General features: G+C 39.2%; 1 protein-coding gene across 1 annotated transcript in view; it reads left to right on the plus strand.

The window, feature by feature from the left end:
• LOC110309383 (ST18 C2H2C-type zinc finger transcription factor) overlaps window positions 1–16,125 on the plus strand; it is a 338,717-nt gene that overhangs the window by 138,265 nt on the left and 184,327 nt on the right. The window lies entirely within an intron of this gene.

Consider the following 16,125-nt stretch of genomic DNA (forward strand, 5'->3'; position numbering starts at 1 on the left):
GGTGCTTTTCTGACCGGAAGAGGCTTGTGGCCCTATTTAGGCCGGATTTCTCTCTCCCCCAACCAGAGCAGTCTCCTTATTTACATTTTAAATGTTATTCCCTTTCCCTGCTTCCCCTCTGGAAACTCCCTTTCCCATCCTCCCTCTCTCTGCTCATATGAGGGTGCTCAAACACCCACACACCCACAACTCACTCCTGCTTCCCCATCCTGGCATTTCCCTACACTGGGGCAACAAGCCTTTTCAGGACCAAGACCCTCTCCTCCCATTGATGTCTCATAAGGCCATCCTCTGCTACATATGTGGCTGGAGCCATGGGTCCCTCCATGTGTACTCTTTGGTTGGTAGTTTAATCCCTGGGAACTCTGGGGTGTCTGGTTGGTTGATATTGTTGTTCTTCCTATAGGGATGCAAACTCCTTCAGCTCCTTTAATTCTTTCCCTAACTCCTCCATTGGGTACCCTGTGCTCAGTCCAATGGTTGGCTGCAAGCATCCATCTCTGTATTTGTCAGGCTCTAGCAGAGCCTCTTAGGAGACAGCTCTATCAGGTCCTGTCATCAAGCACTTCTTGGAATCCACAATAGTTTCTGGGTTTGGTGTCTATATATGGGATGGATCCCCAGGTAGGGCAGTCTCTGGGTGGCCTTTCCTTCAGTCTCTGCTCTAGACTTTGTCTCCACATTTCCTCTCTTGAGTGTTTGTTCCCCCTTCTAAGAAGGACTGAAGCATCTATACTTTTTGGTCTGCCTACTTGAGCTAAAAATTGCATCTTGGGTATTCTGAGCGTTTGGGCTAATATCCACTTATTAGTAAGTACATACCATTCTGGGTTACCTCATTCAGGATGATATTTTCTGGTTCCATCCATTTGCCTAAGAATTTAATGAAGTCATTGTTTTTAATAGCTGCATAGTACTCCATCGTGTAAATGTACCACATTTTCTGTATCCATTCCTCTGTTGAAGGACATCTGGGTTCTTTCCAGATTCTGGCTATTATAAATAAGGCTGCTATGAACATAGTGGAGCATGTGTTGTTGTTATATGTTGGAGAATCTTTTTGGTATATGCCCAGGAGTGGTATAGCTGGGTCCTCAGGCAGTACTATGTCCAGTTTTCTGAGGCCAGACTGATTCCAGAGTGGTTGTGCTAGCTTGCAATCCCACCATGAGTGAGGGAGTGTTCTTTTTCCACATCCTTGACAACATCTCCTGTCACCTGAGTTTTTGATCTTAGCCATTCAGACCTGTGTGAGGTGGAATCTCAGGGTCGATTTCATTTGCTTTTCTCTGATGACTAAGGATGTTGAACATTTCTTTAGGAGCTTCAGTCATTCGTTATTCCTCAGTTGAGAAATCTTTGTTTTGCTCTGTACCCTATTTTTAATAGGGTTATTTGGTTCTCTGGAGTCTAACTTCTTGAGATCTTTGTATATATTGGATATTTGCCCTCTATTGGATGTAGGGTTGGTTAAGATCTTTTCCTAATCTGCTGGTTGCCATTTTGTCCTATTGGCAGTATCTAAGGTTTGTTTTTATAGAGAGTCATGTCCTCAGTCCCATGAAGACATCTTTCTTATTGTCTATTTCTGAATTCCAGGATTTCTCTTTAGTGTCATGAATCACCGTAGCAATAATAGCTACTTTGGGTGTACATACTTAGTCTTCAACTTTAACTGGGTTCCTAATGCTTTTCTTATCAAACTGTACCCTCTCTCATATTTATGTTATCTTTCTTTCTCACGATCAATCTGAGGAGTTTCAGTGAGTATTATCTATATCACAGACCAAATATCATGTTGTCTTGATATTTCCTCCACCCAATACTTAGTCAACTATTTTTAACTCAAATTTTAGGATACGTGAAGAATTTAGTTAGATTATTTTTTAGAATATAACATAAATAGGCCTTTGGTAAATTCCTGATAGCATTCTTATGCCTCCTCTTAAACTTTGCAGCACATTTCCTATTTTCTGCAGTTCTATCTGAGTTCAGACTTTCTAAAGTTCCCCAGGATGGTCCATTAAACATTGCCTGTAGTGTTCTAGGGTGCCATGCCCACAGCTCTGGTGCTGCCACATAGACAGGCTTATTACAGTGATGGCCCTCCTTGGTTTTTAGTTATATTCCTCACTGCTGAAATCAAATACTTGACAAGAAATAATTTAAGGCAGGAAGGTTTTATTTGCTCATGACCTAAGTAGAAATAGTCAATCATGTCAGGCAGTTTGATACCAAGAATAGCTCATAGCTTTTATGACAGGAAGATGAGGCTGCCTACTTACATCTAGGTGAATCAAGAAGCAGAGTAAAGAAAACTGGTAGTCAGCCAACATGTTTTCTCTTTTAATTCAGTCTGGAGTGAATGGTTTAATTCTCTCTGGAAATGCTCTTATACACTCTCCCAGATGTATGTCTCCTTGGTGATTCTTGTTCAAGTCAACTAATCTTCACACGACACTGAGCAATAACCTTCACAGTCAGAATGCCCTGTTCTGCACTTAGGGATTATATATTAACATTGAGAGTCAAGTAAGATGGCTTATTCGGTAAGACGCCATCCTGACAACCTGAGTTTCATTCTTGGGATCATATAGTGAAAGAAAGTAACCTATACTGGCCTCTATACATATGCCAAGGCACATGTATACATGTATGCACATTACATAAATACATGTTTTGAGAACAAATAAACATTCTAGTTCACATTTCAAAACTCTAAATAAATGGGAAAAATCCATCCCATTAAATAATGCTTCTTGTATGCCCTACTTGATTTGGCTCTGGCAACAGACTAGTGAACTAATACTATTAGAAGCATCCTAATATAGATATGAAGAAACCATGCTAAAATTTTTGCAGAACTTTCTCTGTATAGATAGCTAGGAACTGGGGACTGTAAGAACTGGGATCCATTGTCTCCACACCTTCATTCTACTCTCTGGTCTCCATGTACTACTCAGCACATTGCAAATGTGCAAGATAGACACTTGTAGAATCAATGGAATATTTGAATACACACAATTGCTTTTGTTTTGGCTTTTGAATCAAAATCTCACTTTGTAGCTTTGTCTGATCTTGACCTCATTATGTTGACCAGACTGGTCTTGAACTCAAAGAGACTGGCCTTCCTCTGCTTGCAGAATGCTAGGATAAAAGGTGTGTACAACCATACCCTGTTACATACAAAGTTTAGTGAAATGTGTTCTGTACCCAGTATAGTATATCTTCAAACTGTTTGGCTTATATATTATGAATAATATGATTATTAACTATTAGTAATTTCCAAGTAATTAATATTAAATGACATTTTCTATTAATCCTATAACTTTTACTTAATTGCTACTTTATCTCTCTTTAACTTTTGATGATACCCTCTCTGTTGATTTTCTGTTGCAAATTCTAATTTATTCTAACATCTCCATTTTATTTAATATTCATTTGTATCATTGACTTAAATCCTGTGCTACAGTGAAAAAATTTTAAAGATACTAAATATTCTTCTCAAGCTTCTGCACTCTAACTTCACAGTTTCCTATGAATAGTTATCTAGTTTAATTATTTTTCTACCTGCTTATATTTACCGAACTCATCTCATTTAATGTATGTTAACACAGTATCTTCTATATCTTAGGCTTTATTTGAAACAAGAATCTAGTTATGCAAAAGTTTTAATTTACCTATTCTGCAGGAAGGGATACTAAGTCGTGAAGGGAAACACTAACAATAAGAGTCCGCATTTGAGCCTGGGCTAACATGTTTTATGCTCAGTGCACTAAAGTTCTCCTCTGCTGGTTGAAGTATGAGACATTGGAAAGTGTATATATTTGAAATTCCTGGAGAAGACATAATACTCCACAAGGTTTTGAAGGACTGGTAAATTGTAGAGATCCAAAAAATAGAACCAGCTCCATAGTGTGGGAAAAACTGAAACACATACTTTCTGTAAGTCAGTTGGATACTAGCGGATGAGATATGGTAAAAGTGCAACTGTTCAGGAAAGATATCATAGGAGTATGTCATTATTTTTAAACAACTTTTGATCCCTGATTCTCTATTGAACCTAATTTTCACATTCCTCTTTCTCTAGCATTATGTTATTATGCCCCAATATGGTCACAGTGTTAAAACAAATATAAATCCAAGAAGCAAAAGAATTTGTCTGATAAGTTTGTTTTTTATTTCCCAGCTAGACATAGCGGTGAGTGGGAAAGTTATGCTCCAAATAGAGAGATACCATCATAGATGCTTGCTGCCATGGCTCAACAGCATGCAGCTGCTCCCCTGTTCTGCTTGTCCTAAGCTCCTCCAGTTCTACGGAAGTCAGATGGGAGGCAGAATGTACTAGGAGGCAGGCTGGCTTCACAAGAACAGGAAGGCAGGCTGAGCTACACTGAAGGGGCAGACAGCCTGTGTCATCCAAGTCGAGCATAAACAAACTGTTTTCTATGACAAATGTTAATACACCAGAACTCACCTTCCTTAGTTCACAAAGAAAATAAAATCCTGTTTGATTTAAACTTCAAAATTGTACCCTATATTCCCTTTGCGTTTTAGTATTTGATCTTTATATAGATGTACTATAACTATTCCATTTTTAAAGGGAAAAGTCAGAGATATGTCAGAGAGAGGGAAGTGAAATTTTGCATCAGGTGAAATTTCTGTAGATATTTCAGAAGGATTCATAATTCTATGGCTGTGTACAAATGATCCATTTTGTTAATCTGAATTTCGAGGGTCATTAAAATTTTTTTTCTTCTCTGTGGAGTAGTTTATTACTTAGAGAGAGGCAGAGAAGCCAGTTTAAAACCAAGTAAGGGAAGAAAGCTGACAAAAACATAAATTAGAGGAAGAACTTAATTTAAAAAGTGTCAAAAAGGATAGATAGTCTTAGTTCAATAATAAAGCCTGGTTCAAGAGCCTTCTATCTTTAAATAAAGCATTCAAGAACTCTATTACCTGTATACAACCAATCTTTGATTTCTAATCTAAGTCTATTTTTGCTTCTTGTGATTAGCATACAAATGTGAAAAAAGAAAAAAAGTGGTTACATGCATGACGATTAGGACATGCCTTTGCTTTAATGTCAGTGGTCTGTCAGGCTGGAGGTAAGGAAATGAATTGCTGCATTGAAGGCTTTGCTGTGGTAAATTTTTTTCTGAAAATGACTCCTATCCATCTCCTTTTATTTTCACCCTAAGTTCATCATGCAAACTGCAAGCCTATAAGCATATATTTGTTTTCAATGAGACAAAGCACAATAGCACATAGCACCTGGGCAGTCTGTGTAAACAGTGCTGTGGTTTGTTTTGCTCTCCAGTAGTGCCATCCTTTCTACCAGCCAGGGCTACGAAAGGCGAGGCTCCAGTCAGAAACAACAGATGCAATATGTTGAAGCACATCTAGTTCTAGTGCCTGACTCAATGCACAAGAAGAACTGAGGCTGAAGAATTGTGCTAGGAGTAAGTCTGTGGAAAGATACCACCTGTCCTGTGTCCTATATGAAAACAGTACCCTATTTACTTTTGTATGAACAGAGACTATAAATTCTCTGATAATATTGTTCAGAAGGAACATATGCCAACACCTGCCTACTAGCATTTCCTTTTAGTCTCTTCCAGAGTTTTTGAAGGCTCAGTACTCAGACTTGTGTCTTCAGTCTGAGCTATGTGAAGACTGCAAGTGGCTGGGGACTTTGTCCCATAGGAAAAGGCCTTGCAGAAACAGAGTACATAGCAACGTTTGTGGCTGCTGACGGATGGCCCCATTTACATCAAAGGCAGTTATTATGCATGAAACCGCTCAAGCATCATTTGTTTCAGGGAATTCAACCAGTCAATTTTTCAGTTCCTTTCTTGTTCAGGGTCAGAAGCAAATGAAGGATCTCAGGTTGTTTTCATTTTAGGTCAGTGATGCTTCCCAACTTAATTATAGCAAATTTGTTTCAAGAGTTTCCCACCTACCAACTAAACCAAAAATGTCCTTTCCTTGTGTTTTAGAGGCCACGGCAAAGTGTTAACAAGGCTAGAGTCCAAAAGACATTATATGTGAACCCAGCTTATCAAATAACCTGTACTGAAACTCACAAGGCAATGGAAGTTGTAAGCTGCTGAGCATGAACAGGAAGAAGTAGGAGCAATGTGAAGATACATAAGGTGCTTGAAATTCCACTTGAGGTTCAAATGGCACTAATCTGGAGCCAAAGAGTCATTTTCCCCCACTTAGAAACAGGTTTCAGATTCATGCCAGAACAAGAATTAACTAAAGTCTTCTTGGGGTACCCACCAGTGCTTACTAGCTTTTGTGCAATGCATTACAGTTTAACCATGGTACACTATTTGTAAATAGTATATTATTTAATCAGTAGAATAACTATGTGAGGAAAACATTATCCTGCTTATCAGTGAGAAAACTGAGCATTCACCAAAGTTAATTAAATTTCCTGGACAAATTAAGACAAGAATGTACAAAAAAATGGGGACGTGGGACTTACATTCCATGTAAAGAGGTCTGCAAGAGTCATATTGTGTTTGGAGAAATGAGCAGGCAAAGTGATGAGTGTTATGCTGTATGCTGACTTGTGGACAGAAACTGGGCAAGGATACTCAACTTTTATAGTTGGGGTGGGGACAGAAAAAAGCCAGTTCACTTGAAACTGCAGGCTAAGAATATCCTAACACTAAGCATGTTTTTCTAAGTCACCCATCACAATGCCACATGCTGTGTGTTTGCAAAATCACTCTGGCTTCTTTGTCTTCTCTTGCTGTGGTAGTTAGAATGAGAGGAAGGAGGCTCATATATTTGAATGTTCGATTTCTAGTTAGTAAACTGTTTCAAGAGAGTTTGGAACTGTGATCTTGTTGAAGGAGATGTATTACTTGAGGTGGGCTTTGAGTTTTCAAAAGCCCATGCCAGACCCATTCTCTTTCTCTGGCTTTTTCCTGCAGATCAGGATATGAGATCTCTGCTACTGTTCCAGTGCCATGCTTACCTGCCTGCTGCCATGTTCACATGGCATGATGGTTATGAACTAACCCTCTAAAACTGTAAGCAAGCTCCAAATTGAATGCTTTCTTTCAAAGTTTTAAAGTTGTGGTGTCTCTTCATAGCTACTTCCTTTTAGGTCTGCCATTAGGCCAGTTCTGGACCATACATGAAATAGGGACTTCTGTATTACCCAGTACCCCCTGTTCCTTGCCAACTCCTTAGCATCTCTTTTTAAAAGTCATGAAATAAAGAACCAAAACACTTCATAATGTTGCATAATGAAGCTTCTGCTCCAAAACATACTAGGGAAATCTGTTTAGACATTTTAGCATCTGTACACACGGGATTTTAAGGTACAGAAGTAAAGCTAGGTTGTATTAAATTCCAATGTTCTACAGTAAGGGTTGAAACTGTCATAGGACAATATTTAATTTGCTGAGTTCTATACGCCTATTTGTTCGTAGAAGAGAAGCCAGAATAACTTCATTATATACAGATCTCAGATCTGAGACTTTCATCCTTTATTTGAAAGGAGGAGATTGAATTGATTGACAGCCTAATTTCTAAACATTAGTGTATTGGTATTACAAAACCAAGGCTTTGTGTTTGTTTGTTTGTTTGTGGAATGAGTAACTGTGGATGAGTCCCATCATTTAAAAACATTCAATTGTAAATCTGAATAAAATAAAAAACAATTAAACTCAATAGACACACAATGGAGTTAAATGCCTTCCTCATAGTCCAAGGAATCACTGAAGGGATTGCTGAGCCAAGCCTTTTCCCTATAGAATGGTGCAATACATTAGTAGCTTATTCATTTTATGTTAACAATTTTCTTAGCCCAAGGTGTGAAGATTTTATTTGATAGGCACACACCTGAAGCTATTTATGGTAGTATTTACACTTAGATGAAATATCTTTCAGTGCCACCATATTTCTGAGCAGATATTTTATACACAAAAATGTATTCAATCAAACATTTCCAATGATACACAGAAATGGAAACAATGTAACTGTTCTGCTTCCCTTAGCTGCCAATGAGGAAGCACGGTCTGGCATCCAAACACCCGCACCCCTTACATCTCTGCAGCTCTGGCATAGGGAAAGTGGCATTGTTGTTACATGGTAGTTCTTAGGCACTATGCAGAAATAGAAGTTTTGTTTTGTTTTGTTTTGTTTTGTTTTGTTTTGTTTTGTTTTCAGCAGCAGTGCATGGGGCACCAAATAGTATAAGTGGGCTTGTTTCTAGGTTCCATAATTAAAGTGTTTTTTTTAATTAGATATTTTCTTTATTTACATTTCAAATGTTATCCCCTTTCTTAGTTTCCCCTCTGAAAATCCCCTATCTACTCCTCCCCTTCCACCTGCTCACCAACCCACCCACTCCGGCTTCCTGGCCCTGGCATTCCTCTATACTGGGGCATAGAACCTTCACAGGACCTCTCCTTCCATTGATCGCTGACTAGGCCACCGTCTGCTTACATATGCAGCTAGAACCATGAGTCCCACCATGGGTTTTCTTTGATTTGTGGTTTAGTCTGAGGGAACTCTGGGTAGGTACTGGTTAGTTCATATTGATATCCCTCCCTAGGGTGCTATAAACCCATTCATCTCCTTGGGTACTTTCTCTGGCTCCTTCATTGGGCACCCTTTGCTCTGTCCAATGGATGGCTGTGAGCATACACTTCTGTATTTGTCAGGCACTGGCAGAGCCTCTCAGGAGACAGCTATATCAGGCTCCTGTCAGCAAGCTCTTATTGGCATCTGCAATAGTGTCTTAGTTTGGTGGTGGTTTATGGGATGGATTCCCAAGTGGGGCAGTCTATGAATGGTCATTCCTTCAGTCTCGGCTTCACACTTTGTCTCTGTAACTCTTTCCATTGATATTTTGTTCCCCCTTCTAAGAAGGATCGAAGTATCCACACTTTGGTCTCCCTTCTTGAGTTTCATGTGTTTTACAAAATGTATCTTGGGTATTGTGAGCTTCTGGGCTAATATCCACTTATCAGTGAGTGCATATCATGTGTGGGTTTTTTTGTGATTGGGTTACCTCACTTAGGACGATGTCCTCCAAATCCATCCATTTGTCTAAGAATTTCATAAAGTCATTGTTTTTAATAGCTCAGTAGTACTCCACTGTATAAATGTACTACATTTTTTGTATCCATTCCTCTGTTGAGGGATATCTGAGTTCTTTCCAGCTTCTGGTTATTATAAATAAAGCTGTTATGACCATAGTGGAGCATGTGTCCTTATTACAAGTTGGAGCATCTTCTGGGTATATGCCCAGGAGTGGTATTGCTGGATCTTCTGGTAAAACTATGTCCAGTTTTCTGAGGAACCCCCAAACTGATTTCCAGTGTGGTTGTACCAGCTTGCAATCTGACCAGCAAAGGAGTGTTCCTCTTTCTCCATCCTCGCCCAGCATCTGCTGTAATCTGAATTTTTGATTTGAGCCATTTTGTCTGGTATGACATGGAATCTCAGGGTTGTTTTGATTTGCATTTCCCTGATGACTAAGGATTTTGAACATTTCTTTAGGTGTTTCTCAGCCATTTGGTGTTCCTCAGTTGAGAATTCTATGTTGAGTTCTTTGTATATATTGAATATTAGCCCTCTGTCAGGTTTAGGATTGGTAAAGATCTTTTCCCAACCTGTTGGTTGCCTTTATTCAGTTTCCTCTATGAAATGAGAATTAGGGTTGCAGTTAAAGTTGCTTCAAATGCTTATGATTCATATTTCGTTCTGTGCCTATAAATTTTATAATAAAATATTTATAAAAATAGTCTTTAGAGAATGGAGCTCAGTAGTATTCTGTGTAGTATATTATTTGTTTAGTAAGTGTCAGAAACTGAATTCAAATCTCAGTAATGGTATGTATGACAGTGTGTTTGTGTGTGTGTGTGTGTTTCTCTATATGTGTATTTGCATGGGTGTATGTAAATATATAGAATATATATGCACTTTCATATCATGTATGTACTTTTTCCATCATATATGTATAAATGTATAGTATTGGCACACATAATCTTTTTATTATATACTTTGAAAAAGATTATTTTAATTTGCCCTAATTATTTAGTGTAATAAACAAGTTGTTAAATGATGCAACTGGTTGAGTAAAAGAGGAAGATAAATTAGGATTGTGTCTAGCTGGGTGTAGTTGCTCATGCCGATTTTCCCTGTACTTGGGAGGCAAAGGGATAAGGATTGGCCAAAGTTAAGGCTTCCTGGGTTATAGCGCAGACTTTGCATATAACTGAAGAATTTCACTAGCTTTAGTGATAAACTATGAGTTAGACTAAATATTCTACCTTTAAATTTTTGTTTTTAAATTTTCATTAATGTATACAATGTATCTTGGTCATATCCATTCCTCACTCCCTCCCTGCTACTCTTCTGCTTCCCCCAGTTATCCTCCAGCGTTCTTCTCTGCGATGCTTTTTCTTTCTATAACCCACTAAGTTGAGGTAGTGCTGTCCATGTGGGTATGTGTGGATAGTCATCCACTGGGGTACAGGTAGCATAGCAGTACCTCCCTCAGAAAAGAGTTCCTCCCTCATCAGCACTCAACTTCCATTAGCTTCTCAAATAGCATTGAGATATTGAGAATTCATACATTCCGCATTCTAGATTTTTAACACTCTTAATCTGTGACAATCTTGTGTACCTATTTTTACTACAGCTGCTATGAGTTGTGTATAATAGCCACATCTTGCCACAAGATAGCCCTTCATAGCATTCTTGCCTCTTCTCCAGCTCTTAAGTTCCGTTTGCCCCTTTTCTGTGATATTTTCTGAGTCTTAGTAGGGGTTGTTGCTGGAGATGTCCCAGCTATAGCTGAGCATGCAATTCTCAGCATTTTGAACAGTTATAAGCCTCCATATTTACTACTACACTATATAATCAGTGGCCTCTTTGACCAGTGTTGATATCAGTACACATCTATGGGTATAAGCATAAATATTTATAAGGGTGTTTGGTAATGGGACCACTTAGCAAAGCAATATCAATAAATTATCCCCCAGGGCTTGTGACATTCTAGTTGTAGGTTTTGACTGTGTTTATGGTACCAGGAAAGAACTCTAATCTGTGGAGCAAACAGGAGAGTAGTTGGTTACTTCTGTAAATGGTGGGCACATCTTGCCTGTAAGGGCGTTACTGTAGAGCATTGCTGTCTTTTCTCCCCTAGCATTCTGCAAAAAAAAAAAAAAAAAAAAAAAAAAAAAAAAAAAAAAAAAAAAAAAAAAAAGTACTTTCTGGCACTTTGAAAGCTGTTTATCAGCAAATGAAGTTCCTGGTGCATTCAAGACTAATTTCTCCTGAAAGCATACTGTGTTTTCATCAACAGGGTCTTCACATTATAATGGCAAACAAGAGAAATGATGTCAGCATTTCTTTCAGTGCCTCTAGGCCCTCTCTGACCAGTCTTGAGACCACAGAAACACTCATAGGAAGGGAGTTCGTGCTTGGCGCTGAGAATTTCATTTAATAATTCATTTTCTGGGAACAACAGTGTTCACTTATGGGGACTGCATTCAAACTTCTCTTATACTTTATAAACCATGCTTTAGTTATCTTATGGGCTAGGGAGATTTCAGAAAGCTTTGTAATGCTCAGTTTTCATTAACTCATCTCTTTGCCGCTCCTTTATCCCAACCTCCTGCCCCCATCCCTCCTTAAATGTTTAGCTTCTAGGATTTTGGTTCCCATTCTCTGTCTTTCTATGTCTTTCTGTCTCTCTCTCTGTGTCTGTCTTGCTCTCCTTCCTTCCCTCCCTCCCTCTCTTTCTTTCTTTTGTTTTTCTTTCTTTGTGTGTGTGTGTGTGTGTGTGTGTGTGTGTGCGCGCGCGCGCGCGCGCGTGTGTTTGATTTGAAATGCTGTCTTACTATATAGTTCTGGATGGCCTGAAACTTGCTATATATATCAGGCTGGCCTCAAACTCACAGAGAACTGCCTACCTGTGCCTCCTGAGTGCTGGGATTAAAGGTGTGTACACCTATGCCCAACCCACATTCCTTACTATCATGTGTGTTCCGATAACCCATTATTATGTTTCCCCTGGGGTCTAAGATGGTAATTCTCTTAGTTTCTTCATACACACTTCATGTGGGATCACTCTTCCCTGTCCCATCTTCCTCCATGCCTATCTCTCCACTACCTGTGACCCTACCTTTTCCACATAATTCTGGATTTTCAAATTTGCATATTTAGGAAGTTCAGCAGATTAACCATAAATGGCTACTCACCTTTTGTTGCTCCTGTGTTCTTGATATTTTAACTATAGTTTTAAATATATATTTGTTAGTTTAGTTAGAGTAGTCATTCTGTTATCTCAGATTCTTTCTGGACCACCTTCCCTATATTGCAGCATACCTGAAGTGTAGCAGCTTTACTTCTTAGGACCCTTACTGCATTTAAAAACTCTTGGGAAGCAGGAACTCATCAAATCCTATCTGATATCCAGTTATATAGTTAGTACTACTCTGAGCAGACGGCAGCAGAGGATCAGCAGAGGAGCAGGAAAGTAGATGTGAGTACCAGAAGAGGCTTGTACAGCAGTAATGTTTGTAGTGAGCAAGAGCAAGGATCTTCCCATGATGCTTTAAAGTGTGTGTTCTAACCCTGGCTCCAGCTATGAACTCCAGGCACTTTATTTCTCTGAATCACCATTTCCATAGCGAAACAGAAGAGCGATGGAGAGAGGCATGTGGTGAAGGAAAACACACAATACTGTTCTCTAACCAGGAGTAAATGCAAAACTTGTAAAAGTGCTCATCACAGAGCAGCTGTCTCAGTGTACATTGATACAGCTGTGATGGCAGAGGACACAAGGACATAATGGATATAAGCAGGTGAGATGTCACCCTTGTCAACAATACATTCTGAATGGTTTTCTTTTCTTAGGGATGAAATGGCACTGTCCAGAGAGTAGTAAGACTGGTAAGCCTGCTGAGCAATACCATGACCAGTATCAGAACATAAATAAGAATTGTTGGTCTCAGCAATATTTCTGCTTTTCTACAAATATTAAATTCATATATCATTTTAAATAGTATTTTTGTGAATTTTTTGAGAACACTATACAATGTATTTTGATCAACAGACCATGATCATTAAGGCACATGGAAGCACCAGTGTTTATCAGTAAGCTTTCTTGCAGAATGAAGCCTCCTGTTTGTCTTTTGAGCTGCTTTCAGACCCACAGGGCCTGGCATTCTCTACTTCTTGGGAGATTCCTTGCCACAGTTCAGTTATATTTCAGTATAGTGGTAACAGCTGTTGGAGCCTTTCCTAATGGACATTTGATTCCTCTCTAGGAAATCAGGGGAGCATCCCAGGATATTGCAGAAGGTGGTACTTCTCTAGAGACTTGAGTTGAGAGCTGACAGTGGCTGCCTGCCCCTGCCCTGCCTCTTTCCTCAATGCTTCCTCACCCTATTTGGTCATGTTTCCATCTTATATTTGTAGACTCTCTGTAGGCCAATATTTATAATAGGCCTTGGATATTAGAGGGTTAATTATGACAGCCATTATGTTTCACCAAGAGATCATTGAACTTCATAGACAAGTCAGAATGGCTATCTGGCTTTTTTTTTTTTTTTTATCATTTAGAGCCTTTCCCCTATTACCTACCTTCTCTTGATCTGCTCCGCCACCTCATTCCTCAAAATATTACCTGTGGATTCTCCAAATGTGACTGGGGATGCTATGTTATTAACCAAATGACAAAAGCAAGAGACTTCTACTTAGGGCAGTGCCAGAAGGTACAATGTGTTACCCAAAGGATGGCATTTTGATGCAGTGGCTGTAGCAGTGTCCAGTGGACAACAAACATTAGCCTTGCCTCTATTGCTTCAGCAGCTCACTTGGGGAAGGAAGGATTCCAAATGTTTATTTAACATGCTTCAGTTTACAATTTGAGCCCTTCATGTGAAATACTTAGTACTTTTACATTCTATGTTCCCACTGTAGTCACTGGACAGCAATGTCTACAGAGCTTATAGCCTACATCCTCCTTGGTTTCCAGGTGACAAAGTTATTGGTCACAGCTGCCTGCTCGAGTACATAATGAGCTTCACCTAGATCGCTGGGTTTTTGTTTACTCAGAAGTGATCTGAGCTAACTACTATAAAATTTGTGTGTGCATGTGTGTGTTAACTTACAATAGTCCTTTTGACTCCTAGTTCAGATAAATGCAACTTTTTAAAGAAAATACTTCCTGAAAGATAAGGAGACGGCTGAGTAGTTAATAGCACAAGCTGCTCTTCCAGAGGATCTCGGTTCTATATTCAGCACCTCAATGGGTGCACACAGCTCTCTGTGACACCAGGTCCAGGAGATCGAACTTGCTCTTCTGGCCTCTGTGGGCATGTATACATATCATACACAGACATATATGCAGATAAACCACCCATATACATGAGACAACAAATAAATCACAAAAATAAAATAACAAATCATCTGATCAGTGTCACTGCCCTGAGCAGCCTTTGGGCATAAACTCCTCAGCTAGTCTCACAACACCCAGAGGAAGCTCCATTCCCAGGTGCTCTAACACATCCAGGAATCCAGGATACCAGGATCTCAGAATCCCAGGATCTCGGAATCCCAGGATCTCAGAATCCCAGAAGCTTGATCACACCAGTATCTCAGGGTCCCTGAGGCAGCTTAATTCCCAAGAACTCCAACACACCCAGGATCTCAGGATCACAGGATGCCACAATCACAGGATTACAGAGACAGCTGAACTCCGAGGAGTTCTGACACAACCATGATCACAGGAAGGACAGGCTCCAATCATAGCAAGGACAGGTAGCACTAGAGATAACCAGATGGCAGGAGGCAAGCCTAAGAACATGAGCAACAGAAACCAAGGTTACTTGGCATCATCAGAACCCAATTCTCCCACCATAGAAAGTTCTGGATACACCATCACACTGGAAAAGAAAGATTCAGATGATTCAAAGCACACATCACATCCCACAAAATAATAATGAGAAACTTCAACACCCCACTCTCAGCCATGGACAGACCATGGAAACAGAAACTAAACAGAGACAGACAGACACTAGCAGAAGTTATTAACCAAATGGATCTAACAGATATTTATAGAACATTTCATCCTAAAGAAAACAATATACCTTCTTCTCAGCACCTCATGATACCTTTTCCAAATTTGACTATATAATTGGTCACAAATCAGGCCTCAACAGATACAAGAAGATTGAAATAATCACATGCATCCTATCAGATGACCATGGACTAAGGCTGGTCTTCAGTACCAACCAAAACAACAAAAAGTACACATACACATGAAAGCTGAACAATGCTCTACTCAATGATAACTTGGTCAAGGAAGAAAGAAAAAAAGGAAGAAATTGAAAACTTTTTAGAATTTAATGAAAATAAAGACACATCATACCAAAACTTATGGGATACAATGAAAGCAGTAGTAAGAGGAAAACTCATAGCTCTGAGTGCCTCCAAAAAGAAACTGGAGAGAGCACACACTAGCAGCTCGACAACACACATGAAAGCTCTAGAGCAAAAAGAAGCTAATATACCCAAGAGGAGTAGGCAGCAAGAAATAATCAAACTCCGGGCTTAAATCAACCAAATAAAAACAAAAAGATCTATACAAAGAATCAACAAAAGCAGGAGCTAGTTCTTTGAGAAAATCAACAAGATAGATAAACCCTTAGCCAGAGTAATCACAGGTCACAGAGAGAATATCCAAATTAATAAAATCAGAAATGAAAAGGGAGATATAACAAAAGAAACCAAAGAAAGTTGAAAAATTATTATATCCTACTACAAAAAGCTATATTCCAAAAACCTGGAAAATGTGGATGAAATGGACTTTTCTTTTTTTATTCTTTTTTTATATGAATGCTCTTTTTAAAAATTAGTTATTTTCTTCATTTACATTTCGAATGCTATCCAAAAAGTCCCCCATACCCCCCCCACTCTCTTATCCACCCACTCCCACTTCTTGGCCCTGGTGTTCACCTGCATTGAGGCATATAAAGTGTGAAAGACCAAGGGGCCTCTCTTCCCAATGATGGCTGACTAGGCCATGTTCTGCTACATATGCAGCTAGAGACACGAGCTCTGGGAGTACTGGTTAGTTCATAT

Source organism: Mus caroli, chromosome 1, assembly GCF_900094665.2.
Source record: "Mus caroli chromosome 1, CAROLI_EIJ_v1.1, whole genome shotgun sequence".
Taxonomy (NCBI): domain Eukaryota; kingdom Metazoa; phylum Chordata; class Mammalia; order Rodentia; family Muridae; genus Mus; species Mus caroli.